General features: G+C 45.4%; 2 long non-coding RNA genes and 1 pseudogene across 48 annotated transcripts; all 3 read right to left on the bottom strand.

The window, feature by feature from the left end:
* Positions 1-181: 181 nt before the first annotated feature.
* On the bottom strand, positions 182-2274 carry LOC127922924 (uncharacterized). Of its 46 annotated transcripts, none has more exons than XR_008112857.1 (9): positions 2056-2156; positions 1946-2019; positions 1674-1895; positions 1413-1634; positions 1198-1308; positions 977-1124; positions 822-932; positions 674-747; positions 448-597 (listed from the first exon to the last, which is right to left on the bottom strand). It is a non-coding gene; the product is annotated as an uncharacterized LOC127922924 (long non-coding RNA). The 46 variants fall into 46 exon arrangements; XR_008112846.1 differs by adding an exon at positions 2204-2262 and having other exon boundaries at positions 487-634; positions 674-932; positions 2056-2166; XR_008112852.1 differs by adding an exon at positions 2204-2262 and having other exon boundaries at positions 487-634; positions 674-932; positions 2056-2129.
* A 4654-nt stretch (positions 2275-6928) lies between these two features.
* LOC127922921 (BCL2/adenovirus E1B 19 kDa protein-interacting protein 3-like) lies at positions 6929-14807 on the bottom strand (annotated as a pseudogene).
* On the bottom strand, positions 11912-12672 carry LOC127922922 (uncharacterized). 2 transcript variants are annotated; one of them, XR_008112826.1, is made up of 4 exons: positions 12473-12541; positions 12244-12433; positions 12086-12202; positions 11912-12011 (listed from the first exon to the last, which is right to left on the bottom strand). It is a non-coding gene; the product is annotated as an uncharacterized LOC127922922 (long non-coding RNA). The 2 variants fall into 2 exon arrangements; XR_008112827.1 differs by lacking the exon at positions 12473-12541 and adding an exon at positions 12624-12672 and having other exon boundaries at positions 11941-12011; positions 12244-12414.
* Positions 14808-15913: the final 1106 nt, after the last annotated feature.

Below are 15913 nucleotides of genomic sequence, written 5' to 3'. Positions count from 1 at the left end.
TTAGTGTATTTATTTAAAAGTCTGAGCCTTGTTTGACTTCCTATGATACGATGACACATTATGGAATAAGGAGGAAATATGTGTTGGAAGATGAGATATTAGTCTCTCAACTGTAAATCTGGGCCTTGGAAGAAACTGAAATGAAATTAGCTTAAATAAAGTAAGGTTGCAAATTCCCAGGTAACTTTCCGAAAAATTCCCACATTTTTCCAGAAAATCCCATTTGGAAGATTCCCAGAATCGGAAAGGAAATGATCCGGGAATCGTGCCAACTAGGATGCTGGGAAAGTTATGGGAAATGTTGCAGCCTTACGGATAACATTCCTCCTCCTGGCCGACTCTCTCAGGCCTCCATGTTGGACCTTGTGAAGCTCTTCAACACAGGTCTCCATGTTGGACCTTGTGAAGCTCTTCAACACAGCTCTTCAACACAGGTCTCCATGTTGGACCTTGTGAAGCTCTTCAACACAGGTCTCCATGTTGGACCTTGTGAAGCTCTTCAACACAGGTCTCCATGTTGGACCTTGTGAAGCTCTTCAACACAGGTCTCCATGTTGGACCTTGTGAAGCTCTTCAACACAGGTCTCCATGTTGGACCTTGTTAAGCTCTTCAACACAGGTCTCCATGTTGGACCTTGTGAAGCTCTTCAAGGCACAGGTCTCCATGTTGGACCTTGTGAAGCTCTTCAACACAGGCCTCCATGTTGGACCTTGTGAAGCTCTTCAACACAGGTCTCCATGTTGGACCTTGTTAAGCTCTTCAACACAGGTCTCCATGTTGGACCTTATGAAGCTCTTCAACACAGGCCTCCATGTTGGACCTTGTGAAGCTCTTCAACACAGGTCTCCATGTTGGACCTTGTGAAGCTCTTCAACACAGGTCTCCATGTTGGACCTTGTGAAGCTCTTCAACACAGGTCTCCATGTTGGACCTTGTGAAGCTCTTCAACAAGCTCTTCAGGTCTCCATGTTGGACCTTGTGAAGCTCTTCAACACAGGTCTCCATGTTGGACCTTGAGAAGCTCTTCAACACAGGTCTCCATGTTGGACCTTGTGAAGCTCTTCAACACAGGTCTCCATGTTGGACCTTATGAAGCTCTTCAACACAGGCCTCCATGTTGGACCTTGTGAAGCTCTTCACACAGGCCTCCATGTTGGACCTTGTGAAGCTCTTCAACACAGGTCTCCATGTTGGACCTTGTGAAGCTCTTCAACACAGGTCTCCATGTTGGACCTTGTGAAGCTCTTCAACACAGGTCTCCATGTTGGACCTTGTGAAGCTCTTCAACACAGGTCTCCATGTTGGACCTTGTGAAGCTCTTCAACACAGTCTCCATGTTGGACCTTGTGAAGCTCTTCAACACAGGTCTCCATGTTGGACCTGTTCTTCAACACAGGTCTCCATGTTGGACCTTGTGAAGCTCTTCAACACAGGTCTCCATGTTGGACCTTGTGAAGCTCTTCAACACAGGTCTCCATGTTGGACCTTGTGAAGCTCTTCAACACAGGTCTCCATGTTGGACCTTGTGAAGCTCTTCAACACAGGTCTCCATGTTGGACCTTGTGAAGCTCTTCAACACAGGTCTCCATGTTGGACCTTGTGAAGCTCTTCAACACAGGTCTCCATGTTGGACCTTGTGAAGCTCTTCAACACAGGCCTCTCCATGTTGGACCTTGTGAAGCTCTTCAACACAGGCCTCCATGTTGGACCTTGTTAAGCTCTTCAACACAGGTCTCCATGTTGGACCTTATGAAGCTCTTCAACACAGGTCTCCATGTTGGACCTTGTGAAGCTCTTCAACACAGGTCTCCATGTTGGACCTTGAGAAGCTCTTCAACACAGGTCTCCATGTTGGACCTTGTGAAGCTCTTCAACACAGGTCTCCATGTTGGACCTTGAAAGCTCTTCAACACAGGCTCTTCAACACAGGTCTCCATGTTGGACCTTGTTAAGCTCTTCAACACAGGCCTCCATGTTGGACCTTGTGAAGCTCTTCAACACAGGCCTCCATGTTGGACCTTGTGAGCTCTTCAACACAGGTCTCCATGTTGGACCTTGTGAAGCTCTTCAACACAGGTCTCCATGTTGGACCTTGTGAAGCTCTTCAACACAGGCCTCCATGTTGGACCTTGTGAAGCTCTTCAACACAGGCCTCCATGTTGGACCTTGTTAAGCTCTTCAACACAGGTCTCCATGTTGGACCTTGTGAAGCTCTTCAACACAGGTCTCCATGTTTGGTCAGTGGACAGTTTGTTTTTGGGTTATTTTTAAAAGTTTTGGTTATTATTATAATTTTTTTAGTTTTTATCCTTCTTTTTTTTCTTCTCATGTATAATAACATTTTACTCATTGACTGTATCTATATAACCACACCGTCTGGTGTCAACCACTTAATAAAAGTAACGAAAACCACACAACGACGCGTTTTTTTTACATTCTGAAATGAATCTGGGTTTATTCTGTTCTACTTTGCGTGTCATTTGGTAGATGTGGACAGTCAACCGACTGGCCACACAATGCTGCCTTCTAAGGCACCTGATTGGCCATTCTCTGTTATTAGGCAGCTCACTACTGGAACTTGTGAGAATCCTGTTTTTGGCTTTGTCAGTATTTTTATTTAACTAGGCAAGTCAGTTAAGAACAAATTCTTATTAACAATGACGTCTGAGGAACAACTGCCTTGTTCAGGGGCAGAACAGATTTTACCTTTCGGTTACTGGCCCAATGCTCTAACCACTAGGCTACCTGGTTCTAACCACTAGGCTACCTGCCTCCTCTAACCACTAGGCTACCTGCCTCCTAACCACTAGGCTACCTGCTTCCTCTAACCACTAGGTTACCTGCCTCTAACCACTAGGCTACCTGCTTCCTCTAACCAAAGGCTACCTGCCTCCTCTAACCACTAGGCTACCTGCCTCCTAACCACTAGGCTACCTGCCTCTAACCACTAGGCTAACCACTAGGCTACCTGCCTCCTCTAACCACTAGGCTACCTGGTTCTAACCACTAGGCTACCTGGTTCTAACCACTAGGCTACCTGGTTCTAACCACTAGGCTACCTGGCTCTAACCACTAGGCTACCTGGCTCTAACCACTAGGCTACCTGGTTCTAACCACTAGGCTACCTGGTTCTAACCACTAGGCTACCTGGTTCTAACCACTAGGCTACCTGGTTCTAACCACTAGGCTACCTGGTTCTAACCACTAGGCTACCTGGTTCTAACCACTAGGCTACCTGGTTCTAACCACTAGGCTACCTGGTTCTAACCACTAGGCTACCTGGCTCTAACCACTAGGCTACCTGCCTCTAACCACTAGGCTACCTGCCTCTAACCACTAGGCTACCTGGCTCTAACCACCAGGCTACCTGGCTCTAACCACTAGGCTACCTGGCACTAACCACCAGGCTACCTGGTTCTAACCACTAGGCTACCTGGCTCTAACCACTAGGCTACCTGCCTCCTCTAACCACTAGGCTACCTGCCTCCTCTAACCACTAGGCTACCTGCCTCCTCTAACCACTAGGCTACCTGCCTCCTCTAACCACTAGGCTACCTGCCTCCTCTAACCACTAGGCTACCTGCCTCCTCTAACCACTAGGCTACCTGCCTCCTCTAACCACTAGGCTACCTGCCTCCTCTAACCACTAGGCTACCTGCCTCCTCTAACCACTAGGCTACCTGGTTCTAACCACTAGGCTACCTGGCTCTAACCACTAGGCTACCTGGTTCTAACCACTAGGCTACCTGGTTCTAACCACTAGGCTACCTGGTTCTAACCACTAGGCTACCTGGTTCTAACCACTAGGCTATCTTATTAACAATGACGTCCTAGTAACAGTGGGTTAAACTGCCTTGTTCAGAGGCAGAACAACAGATGTGTACCTTTCGGTTACTGGCCCAACGCCTGCCGTATTGTCGTCTTAGATCCTGATACTCTACATTGTAGTCCAGTAAGACAGGATGGCTTTAAGAAGGTTTCTACATCCTTAATCTCTGGAGGAGGAAACCCCCGGTGATGTCCCCGGTGAAACCCCGGTGATGTCCCCGGTGAAATCCCCGGTGATGTCCCCGGTGAAACCCCCGGTGATGTCCCCGGTGAAACCCCGGTGATGTCCCCGGTGAAACCCCGGTGATGTCCCCGGTGAAACCCCCGGTGATGTCCCCGGTGAAACCCCGGTGATGCCCCCGGTGATGTCCCCGGTGATGTCCCGGTGATGTCCCCGGTGATGTCCCCGGTGAAACCCCCGGTGATGTCCCCGGTGAAACCCCCGGTGATGTCCCCGGTGATGCCCCCGGTGATGTCCCCGGTGAAACTCCCGGTGATGCCCCCGGTGAAACTCCCGGTGATGTCCCCGGTGATGCCCCCGGTGATGTCCCCGGTGAAACTCCCGGTGATGCCCGCTGCACGTTTCAACTGTACCAACCAGGTTTTAAGTTGTGTAATAGCATCCTATATGTTCTACAGAAGACTACGGTCCTTTTTTAAAAAGTTTTTGCTTGAATGGGTTTGTTGTCCTGTCTGAACTCTGGTACAGTCAGGTTCCTGTGGTGGAGGAGAGATGTTTTACTGTCGTGTCTCTACTATCCAGACATCATCCTCTCCTTCAGCTGTACTGATCTGTAACAACCGACCAGATGAAAGCCAGCATCGTGGTGAGAGCTGTCTCGTCTTCTCCAATCAGTGTAGATGAGAGGAGACTAGGAGAGGACTGTTTTTTTAATACGAGAGCCATAGATCGTTCCTCTCCAACTGGATGTGCAGGCGTTGCGTTTCATCAACCAATGGTTGCTTGCCACGTCATCGACTGTGTAGTAGGGCAACAAATTGCTATGTATGATGTGGTTAGAAGATATGTTATATACCTATCAGGCGTTGTAATAATCTGCCATGTGTCTGCGATGTTGTCGGGCAGGAACTCGATCAGAGAGGCCCAACAACTGCTGAGTGCCCTGCCATCCTCCAGACTAAGCTGGCCAGCAGTCGTTCAGTCAGCTCCGGAGGAACCGGGACCTCCATGAAGAAACCAGGGTACTTGTTATTGTACACCCAGTATACAATATCCCCCAGCAATATACATTGGTCTGAAATCACTGAAAGAATATTCTTAAAAGTACAACGTGGTACCGTTGCGATGCTCTTTAAATCAGGATCTAGTCGGGGTGAATTAGTCTGTTGAATGACTATCAAATCAAATGTATTTATAAAGCCCTTCGTACATCAGCTGATATCTCAAAGTGCTGTACAGAAACCCAGCCTAAAACCCCAAACAGCAAGCAATGCAGGTGTAGAAGCACGGTGGCTAGGAAAAACTCCCTAGAAAGGCCAAAACCTAGAGAGGAACCAGGCTATGTTCCTTGTGTTATAATGCTAACATTGTGGAAATGTATTCATCTGTTTGGTTGTTTGTGATGGGAAGTTAGAGTTGACTTGTTGGCATGGTAAGGGGACACGTTTGAAATATTTGGTATGAATGACCCATTGTTGTACAAATCATTAGTGAGAATACACTGTTGGGGAAAAAGGCCATTTTAGGAAAATGTATTGACTGACATTTTGTATAATTACGTTTTCCTTGTATGGTTTTCCAGAAACGAGCACAGAGGTGGATATTTTTATGATGCAACCATTTTATTTTTCAGATACAATTCCAACTGTTCTTACAAAACAGTATTTCAACTTCACATATACACTTGACATGTTGACCAGCTCTACAAGACATGCAGAAACAGATTGGTAATGCCTTTTCAAGGCATAACTCGGAAAGCCTCTTGCTCTCTTCATTCTTAGAACAACAAATACTGAAGCATTCTGGATACTGAGATTTCGTATTTAATTAGGAGTGAAGTATAAGTAAGGCAAAAATAAAAGATTTCTAAATTCCCTCATAATTACAAGTGTGAAAGTCTCTATATTTTCCCTAAAATATTTGATATGGAGATGTGTGGTCTTATGCAGTAGTGGTAGAAAAGCTGTTTGTTGTGTACTTCAAATGGTTTACGTAGACCAATAACATGCCACAGACCATAAAACACGTTCGGTTTACATAGTGCCACATCTAATGTACACAACGTACAATTCTACCCATACACATGTGTTCCACATGCATAATCAGTGAATGGGACACCTAGTTGTCACAAACAACCCTGAGTGAAAAATAACACCAATAAACTGAAAGGTGAACCAAAACCCTGACGCTCCTGTTCGACCTAATCTGGGATCTAATGGAAGATGCTCCATTACTTCCTCAAACGCTTTCAAGGTTTAATCTATTTCAAACCTTTTTTTAATTTCTCCTGAAACCTTGTTTTATGGTTAAAGCCCTTTATGATCCATGAGAAGAATCCGGGTCAGAAATAACATTTCGGTTGAATGTCTTGATCCCTTTTCCCCCACAACCAAGGACATTCTGATAAAACAAGCAACAGCTCCCTTGTCTGACCCACTCCCTTTTCTTCCCGGTACATATCTCAACGCTGAGAAATTCACAGTGCTTTTCTGTATCATCACCTTCTTACTGTAATGTCTTCTACTACAAAAAAAAATGTCTCGACTCGGAGCCAGATAAAATGGCTTGAAAATGACTGACAGTGAACGGCTAGCTAGCTAGTCGTTGACAACGATGGCTCTTAAAAGGTTGATTATAAGATGCCCCCTACCCAGAGATCGTCCAGTGAGATGAAGGAGGAACACCGGGTTCTACTTTCCAGTGGAGCAGGGTTATTTAAAAGCAGCTCTGGGAACTAAGGGAAAAGCCAACAGTATTCACAGGGTACAATACAGATGCAGGCAGGGTGGACTGCTCACCGCCAGGGGAAAACAAAAAGGAAGTGTGTCCCAAATGGAACCCTATATAGTGCACTACTTTTTGATCAGAGTCCTATGGGAACTGGTCAAAAGTAGTGCACTATGTAGGAATAAGTGCCATTTTGAGCCATGTATTCAGTGGAGTTGGGGGACACAATGTTGCCTATCTGTATCTAATAAGCGCCACTTCAAAGCCAGCAGCAGTGGAAGGTAACGGTGTTGGTGCCAAAAAAACATGTTTTTCCAGTCCAGCGGAGTGTCCCTTTAGAAGGTACTGGTCACTGAGGTAGTTAGACGTCTCCCAATGTACACCCTGAGGACAAAGTGGAAAGAACATAAACATACTAGTATAGTTCTGTACATATGTTGTCCGTTTTATTTTGTGCAACTTGGTAAACATGCTAAGTTTTTTTTTTTTCCACTTATTTTTGTTGGTTAGAGTTTCTTGAAAATCAGCAAGGCATTCTTCAGATGTTTCACTCTACAGTCCCCAGTGTATTTTATTATTTACTAGGATCACCCAATGGGCTGCTGCTAAGGCAGGGTCTGCTCTTCCTGGTGTCCAAACAGGAAACGACACATAAAACACACAGCGCTACACTACAGTGTAGTCATTTAGCAGACGTTCCCATCCAGAGACCCACAGCGCTACATTACAGTGTAGTCATTTAGCAGACGTTCCCATCCAGAGAGACCCACAGCGCTACATTACAGTGTAGTCATTTAGCAGACGTTCCCATCAGAGAGACCCACAGCGCTACATTACAGTGTAGTCATTTAGCAGACGTTCCCATCCAGAGAGACCCACAGCGCTACATTACAGTGTAGTCATTTAGCAGACGTTCCCATCCAGAGAGACCCACAGCGCTACATTACAGTGTAGTCATTTAGCAGACGTTCCCATCCAGAGAGACCCACAGCGCTACATTACAGTGTAGTCATTTAGCAGACGTTCCCATCCAGAGACCCACAGCTACATTACAGTGTAGTCATTTAGCAGACGTTCCCATCCAGAGAGACCCACAGCACTACATTACAGTGTAGTCATTTAGCAGACGTTCCCATCCAGAGAGACCCACAGCGCTACATTACAGTGTAGTCATTTAGCAGACGTTCCCATCCAGAGAGACCCACAGCACTACATTACAGTGTAGTCATTTAGCAGACGTTCCCATCCAGAGAGACCCACAGCACTACATTACAGTGTAGTCATTTAGCAGACGTTCCCATCCAGAGAGACCCACAGCGCTACATTACAGTGTAGTCATTTAGCAGACGTTCCCATCCAGAGAGACCCACAGCACTACATTACAGTGTAGTCATTTAGCAGACGTTCCCATCCAGAGTGTAGACCCCACAGCACTACATTACAGTGTAGTCATTTAGCAGACGTTCCCATCCAGAGAGACCCACAGCACTACATTACAGTGTAGTCATTTAGCAGACGTTCCCATCCAGAGAGACCCACAGCGCTACATTACAGTGTAGTCATTTAGCAGACGTTCCCATCCAGAGACCCACAGCTACATTACAGTGTAGTCATTTAGCAGACGTTCCCATCCAGAGAGACCCACAGCACTACAGTACAGTGTAGTCATTTAGCAGACGTTCCCATCCAGAGAGACCCACAGCACTACATTACAGTGTAGTCATTTAGCAGACGTTCCCATCCAGAGAGACCCACAGCGCTACATTACAGTGTAGTCATTTAGCAGACGTTCCCATCCAGAGAGACCCACAGCGCTACATTACAGTGTAGTCATTTAGCAGACGTTCCCATCCAGAGAGACCCACAGCGCTACATTACAGTGTAGTCATTTAGCAGACGTTCCCATCCAGAGAGACCCACAGCTAGAGCATTCATCTCAAGATAGCCAGGTGACACAACCAGGCATCACATTTGTATCACTAACCATGTATCACAGTCATATCCCAACCACATACAGTTGAAGTCGGAAGTTTACATACACCTTAGCCAAATACATTTAAACTCCGCTTTTCTCAATTCCTGACATGTAATCCTAGTACCTGAGTATCCAGACACCGATGAGAGTCTGAACTGTGAAGAGATCTCTGGTTGCATGTCTTGTGTTGTACCGATGAGTGTCTGAACTATGTGCCAACTGCTTAAACAGACAGTTCTGTACCTTCAACACCTCGCACGAAGACCAATAGTGATGCAGTCAAACTCTCAACTTTGAGCCAGGAGAGATTGACATTCTCCCTCCGTATACACAGTGCCTTAAAGGCTCAAAGCTCAAACTCTGGTGACTGAAGTGGATCAACTATTCCATTCTTCCCACAGTGAGCTGGGACCAGAAAACGTAAGGCATCTGATCTGGGGCCTTAGCAGCACAGCTAAAACACACATCTGCTAGAATGCAGCTCTAGTCAACTCTCTGTGTGTGTGTGTGCTCTCCAGCACGTAGATATCGTTGATGATAAAAAATACTGTAATATAAAAATACTGTAGTATAGCCTTCTAATTCTACTTAGATTAAGATCACATTATTGGTCAAGGGCGCAATGGCATCTAGGACCTGATACCAACACCCCCCCCCACCCCACCGGTTGCCAGCTCACTTCCCAACAGATTCTTCCCATCAGACCCGGTATTCGAACTGGCCATCGGTTGCTGGCTCGCCTCTAACCACTAGGCTACCTGCTGCCCCTGGTATCTACGGTGGCGATGAGACAAAATAGTATACTGATCACCAAACTATATTTGTGTTACTATAATCTCTCTACAGAGTGCAGATTATATCCCATACAAACACACAAGATACCTATTTCACGTTCTGCTCTTTTACCCTTACAAATAATACATTCTTCATAATTAGCTTTTATTTTGTAAATGTTTTTTAAGATCATAACTCACCCCAGACCGATGGCCAGTACGTGGGATATGAGCAGAGAAGGAAGGAAAAGTTTGAGGAACTCTGCAGAGAAGATCCCTCCGTTCTTCATGACAAACTCCCCTGCCGGTGTTTCTGATGCTGAGAGGTTGATACGTTTGGGATGCTTCAGAACAAACTCCCTGCACCCAAAAAGACAAGATAGCACATTACAATGTTCCTGGAAGTGGTTTGGGTAGAAAGGAATATCAAGTTCTGTTCTATATCATTCTATAATAGCGTAGAATTGTATATACAGTGCCTTGCGAAAGTATTCGGTCCCCTTGAACTTTGCGACCTTTTGCCACATTTCAGGCATAAAGATATAAAACTATTTTTTGTGAAGAATCAACAACAAGTGGGACACAATCATGAAGTGGAACGACATTTATTGGATATTTCAAACTTTTTAACAAATCAAAAACTGAAAAATTGGGCGTGCAAAATTATTCAGCCCCTTTACTTTCAGTGCAGCAAACTCTCTCAGAAGTTCAGTGAGGATCTCTGATTGATCCAATGTTGACCTAAATGACTAATGATGATAAATACAATCCACCTGTGTGTAATCAAGTCTCTGTATAAATGCACCTGCACTGTGATAGTCTCAGAGGTCCGCTAAAAGCGCAGAGAGCATCATGAAGAACAAGGAACACACCAGGCAGGTCCGAGATACTCTTGTGAAGAAGTTTAAAGATGGATTTGGATACAAAAATATTTCCCAAGCTTTAAACATCCCAAGGTGCACTGTGCAAGCAATAATATTGAAATGGAAGGAGTATCAGATCAGACCACTGCAAATCTACCAAGACCTGGCCGTCCCTCTAAACTTTCAGCTCATACAAGGAGAAGACTGATCAGAGATGCAGCCAAGAGGCCCATGATCACTCTGGATGAACTGCAGAGATCTACAGCTGAGGTGGGAGACTCTGTCCATAGGACAACAATCAGTCGTATATTGCACAAATCTGGCCTTTATGGAAGAGTGGCAAGAAGAAAGCCATTTCTTAAAGATATCCATAAAAAGTGTTGTTTAAAGTTTGCCACAAGCCACCTGGGAGACACACCAAACATGTGGAAGAAGGTGCTCTGGTCAGATGAAACCAAAATGGAACTTTTTTGGCAACAATGCAAAACGTTATGTTTGGCGTAAAAGCAACACAGCTCATCACCCTGAACACACCATCCCCACTGTCAAACATGGTGGTGGCAGCATCATGGTTTGGGCCTGATTTTCTTCAGCAGGGACAGGGAAGGTTAAAATTGATGGGAAGATGGATGGAGCCAAATACAGGACCATTCTGGAAGAAAACCTGATGGAGTCTGCAAAAGACCTGAAACTGGGACGGAGATTTGTCTTCCAACAAGACAATGAGCCAAAACATAAAGCAAAAATCTACAATGGAATGGTTCAAAAATAAACATATCCAGGTGTTACAATGGCCAAGTCAAAGTCCAGACCTGAATCCAATCGAGAATCTGTGGAAAGAACTGAAAAAATGCTGTTCACAAATGCTCTCCATCCAACCTCACGGAGCTCGAGCTGTTTTGCAAGGAGGAATGGGAAAAAATGCAGTCTCTCGATGTGCAAAACTGATAGACATACCCCCAGCGACTTACAGATGTAATCGCAGCAAAAGGTGGCGCTACAAAGTATTAACTTAAGGGGACTGAATAATTTTGCACGCCCAATTTTCAGTTTTTGATTTGTTAAAAAAGTTTGAAATATCAATAAATGTCGTTCCACTTCATGATTGTGTCCCACTTGTTGTTGATTCTTCACAAAAAAAATACAGTTTTATATCTTTATGTTTGAAGCCTGAAATGTGGCAAAAGGTCGCAAAGTTCAAGGGAAGGCACTGTAAGTTGTATTCAATAATATTCTATTGTTTTCTATTACAAACGGGGCTACACATAATAGATTTACTGAGGGAATATATTGGGGGGTTACTAACTTGCGTTGAATGTTCTCAGGTCTACTGGACCAGTCCCAGATCCAGTCTCGTTCTTCTTCATCAGGTTCTCCACTTCGTCTCCGTTCAAAGTCTTCTTCAGACTGGAGCAGAACATTTAAAAAAAAAAAGACTTTATTTGTTAATTTGTTACAACGGGGAAAAACTGCTCTCCTGCTCTCAACCTCTGAGTGGAAAAACTGCTCTTCTGCTCTGCTCTGAACCTCAGAGTGGAAAAACTAACTCTTCTGGGGAAAAAACTGCTCTTCTGCTCTGCTCTCAGTCTGAGAGGAAAAACTGCTCTTCTGCTCTGCTCTCAACCTCTGAGAGGAAAAACTGCTCTTCTGCTCTGCTCTCAACCTCTGAGAGGAAAAACTGCTCTTCTGCTCTGCTCAGCCTCTGAGAGGAAAAACTGCTCTTCTGCTCTTCTCAACCTCTGAGAGGAAAAACTGCTCTTCTGCTCTGCTCTCAACCTCTGAGTGGAAAAACTGCTCTTGTGCTCTGCTCTCAACCTCTGAGAGGAAAAACTGCTCTTCTGCTCTGCTCTCAACCTCTGAGAGGAAAAAAACTGCTCTTCTGCTCTGCTCTCAACCTCTGAGAGGAAAAACTGCTCTTCTGCTCTGCTCTCAACCTCTGAGTGGAAAAACTGCTCTTCTGCTCTGCTCTCAACCTCTGAGTGGAAAAACTGCTCTTCTGCTCTGCTCTCAACCTCTGAGTGGAAAAACTGCTCTTCTGCTCTGCTCTCAACCTCTGAGAGGATAAACTGCTCTTCTGCTCTGAACCTCTGAGAGGAAAAACTGCTCTTCTGCTCTGCTCACAACCTCTGAGAGGAAAAACTGCTCTTCTGCTCTGCTCTCAGCCTCAGTGGAAAAACTGCTCTTCTGCTCTGCCTCTCAAGAGGATAAACTGCTTCTGCTCTTCTCTGCTCACAACCTCTGAGAGGATAAACTGCTCTTCTGCTCTGCTCTCAACTTGCTCTTCTGCTCTGCTCTCAACCTCTGAGAGGAAAAACTGCTCTTCTGTCTGCTTCTCAACCTCTGAGTGGAAAAACTAGGAATATAAAAACAATATATTTCAAATTTTTAAATATTAGGTTCTAACTTTTTGTTTTGTTTTCTGAGAGGAAGAAACTGCTCTTCTGCTCTAACCCTTGAAACCACCCTGCTGTGCCTCACCAACTACAATATATTTCAGAATTTTAAATATTAGGTTCTATTTTTTTTTTTTTGTTTTCTAACCCTTGTGCCCCTCACCACTACACAGAGATTTAATAGAATGATATTATATTTCATCTCTATGGTGTCCCTGGATAAGGGCTCCAAACCTGTGAGCTGTTCTTCTCTCCTGAGCTGTGCACTTCTGAGCCACGGCGGAGCAAAGGAGTCTGGGGGTCTCGGAGGACTGAGTGGGGAGGTCGGGGGGGGACACACAGCGGAAGAGAGACTACATAAGTATTGGGGAAGACAGATCTCTTGTGTTTCCATCATGACAAGCTTCATCTATTAAATCTGATCTAGAATGTGCAAGGCCACTCATGCAGATGGCGGACCCAGGAGGTCAGAGGTCACTATAGTACCTACTGTGCTATAACTCCAGTGAATGACAGTGTCTCTTATCTCTTAGTCCTTTTGTGTTCAGATAGCTAATCAGTATAAAACGCAAAAAATGATTTTATCCTGATCGGTCATGTGATGGTCTACATGGCATGTGATTGGTGAGTGGAAGACACCTGTCACAGGGCACACTGCCCCTGGAGCTGTTCTTCTGACTCGTGCTGAGCGTCTAACAACATCTTCTCCAAGTCCACCCCTCCCTGGACTGAGCCAGGCCCAGACCCTGACCCAGGAATCAGGTCACCTCCTGGGTAGAGGCAGAGAGAGAGACTCAGGCAGGACCGACGCAGAGATAGACCCAGCCATCAGGTCTCCATGGACTGAGGCAGGGCACCTAGCATGAGCCTGGTAGCTCAGTGGCAGAGCCTGGTAGCTCAGTGGCAGAGCCTGGTAGCTCAGTGGCAGAGCCTGGTAGCTCAGTGGCAGAGCCTGGTAGCTCAGTGGCAGAGCCTGTTGCTCAGTGGCAGAGCCTGGTACCTGCTCTTCCTCCCACCGGCCCCATGTGCTGGTGAGCCACCAATGTTGCCATTGTTAAAGTGCAGCTCCACCAGGAACCTTAAAGAAGAAAACATAAACATGACAAAATGGTGCAGAACATTGAGACATAGTTGATAATAGGCCAGTCATAAAGCAGGGATTAACAGCCTGCGTGTGCCGTGGTTGAGGAGGTGTGTTTATCCTAGATAGCTGTGGCACAGTCAGCCATCGCTAAATGTTTTGTTCTTTAAATAGCACCTGCTCAGTGCCATGACAGTACTGCCCCCATATTGCTCAATGGTCCCTCCTCTGCCCACATTTTCCTTCCTGTGTATCAATAGGAAAGCGAAGTGTTCAACCCCCCTTCCGCTATGGGCTGACCTATCCCAATGGAAGCTGTCGTGTTCAACCCCTCCCCTGTATAGGCTGGCTATCAATAGGAAAGCGACGTGTTCAGCCCCTCCCCTTTATTACATAACGGTAAGCACACAACAGGTGGATGGGCAGAATCATCTGGTTTGTTGTGTTTCTTATCGTAGCTGCATTGAACAATGCCAAACATAGCATCATTACAGCATTGAGAATACGTCATTCAGAACACTGCGCTAAGGGTCAATATCGACTTTACATCAGCTCGCTGACAATGTTATTCTAGGCCTGCCCTATAGCCCAACGTTACCTATCCTACTGTCTGATCTGTCTAATGTAGGACAGCCGGCATAGCCAACACGAGGAATGTTTACATGGCAGCGGTATTACTACCACCGCTGAAGAAACATTGTTGTGCTGCAATAATGTAGCAAAAAAAACTCATATCTGTGTCTCCTCGGCCCAACACTGTTTAAACCATAACAATATGATGTACAATGACGTAGGGCTGGCTACATGTCTCAGGAAGACAGCATGGCATCTAGACCATACTGCGATCATACGGTCCGTTGTTTTCACATTATGCAACAGCATGCCATTATAGACTACGAGACAGCATTTAACTTACCCTGCAAATGTTCCTCGATGACCCTTGTTTGTCTTCCGTCATGTTGGTAAATAAGGGACGCGATGCGTATTTGATTGACTCCCGCCTTTGCGTCGCGATCGTTTCCGAGTCAAACGTCCTAAATATTTGAAGAATCCTGTAATCACAAATCCGAATGTAGACAATATTATTCTGATGCCTCTGAATTGGAAGAAAGGTTCAGATCAGTACAGACCATTCAGGAAAGCACTAGACTACCAGAACAATAACAGCAAGCATGTGACTAAACTTGGCCAGCTGTGGCCTACACGGGTTTGCACCATGAATATCAAATCTGGTCCCGTATCACTGGTGTATTCATTAGTCGAATTCCGTTGCGAAACGTTTTGTAAAGGGAAACCGTTTCAAAGAAAACGAGAGTTTCTATTGGACAAATTCAGGTAAATCCCTCCCCGTTCGTTCCGTTTGCTCTGCATTTGCTTCCGTTTGGTTCTAGAGTAAACGGTAAACGGTTTCTATTGCAAAACGTTGCCAGATGAAACGTTTTCCCGTGTGAAGCAACTCTCTGGGCTTTGTTGTCCGGAAATGAACGGTTCATGTGATTGGTCCAGAAAGTACTAGACCTTGGTAGAGCTACATATAAGCTCAAACACGAGCGTGCGTATTTAGGCATACATAGCCTGATGTGATTGCTGTTATTGTATCATAATACCGGTATGCATGAGCTTTCTAGGTATGCATGAGCTTTCTAGGAAACATGCGGTATGTCTGACAACACTGGCAGGTGTTTCCTCCACCCATAAAGTTAAGCTGCAACACATGAAGAAACAGCCTTCACCTGTTGACGTTTTCCAGACCATCCAAGACTGTTTAGAGTGTTGAAAGCACTGACAGTGTCTGTTTATAATGTATGTGTCTAAAACTAATGTCCTCTACTTCGTCCTCGGGGTAGCCTATGACTTCTAGATATACCGCGACAGCTCTTACAGACTCCACAACAGCTCTCACAAGCTAACGTCTACTTAAAGTTTACTACTTGTGGTGTCCATATAGAGTTGTGAATTCAGTCATGCGGTTTGTGAGAAATATCTCATCCAGCTAATCAGACTGATCTGAGAATGTGTTCTCTGGCGCCATCTGCAGGATCAGTTTGTCCTGCTGAGGACTGAGTATTCCAGCACCCTCCCCTGTATCCT

Source organism: Oncorhynchus keta, unplaced genomic scaffold, assembly GCF_023373465.1.
Source record: "Oncorhynchus keta strain PuntledgeMale-10-30-2019 unplaced genomic scaffold, Oket_V2 Un_contig_27686_pilon_pilon, whole genome shotgun sequence".
NCBI classification, from domain to species: domain Eukaryota; kingdom Metazoa; phylum Chordata; class Actinopteri; order Salmoniformes; family Salmonidae; genus Oncorhynchus; species Oncorhynchus keta.
The sequence above is the reverse complement of the archived record's forward strand: the minus strand, read 5'-3'. Positions and strand labels throughout refer to the sequence as shown.